A 521-nucleotide genomic window follows, 5' to 3' on the forward strand; every position below is an offset into this window, starting at 1 on the left:
TCATCATCACGATACAGACTTTTTTTTTTTTTTTTGCAAAGCTGCATTCTTTTTTTTAATAATAAAATAATTAAAAGTAAGATCATATGTAGCCCTTGTTGAAACGACTGATTTATTTTGATGATAAATATACATAATTCATAAAAGTTCATTATGTATTGAAGTGGTAAAAATTCATAAATATGGTTAAGATGCAGAACAAGTTAAAAATGTAAAATAAGTGATCTGTTCAGTACCATTCAGTGCCATTTTATAGTGTTTGTGAGATATGTATTATTACTTGTTTTGTGAGTTGTCAATCATTCATTTCTTTGACAGTATTGGCAGGTGTATAGCTCAAGTAACTCTGGCCAATCGTAAATCAGTCTGTAGGTGAGGGGGTGGGACATAGCGGGAAGTTTGATTGAGGTGAGCAGAGCGAGTTACCTTGACCGAGTCCGTGCTGGAGTGATTTGGTGGACCAGAGTTTTTTATTTTTGTGGGGAAACGACCAGTTTACCTGACGTGAAGAACTTTGTGAC

The sequence above is a fragment of the Seriola lalandi genome, unplaced genomic scaffold (genome assembly GCF_002814215.2).
Source record: "Seriola lalandi dorsalis isolate HSWRI2012SDOR001 ecotype SW California unplaced genomic scaffold, Sedor1 jcf7180002054970, whole genome shotgun sequence".
Classification (NCBI taxonomy): Eukaryota; Metazoa; Chordata; class Actinopteri; order Carangiformes; family Carangidae; genus Seriola; species Seriola lalandi.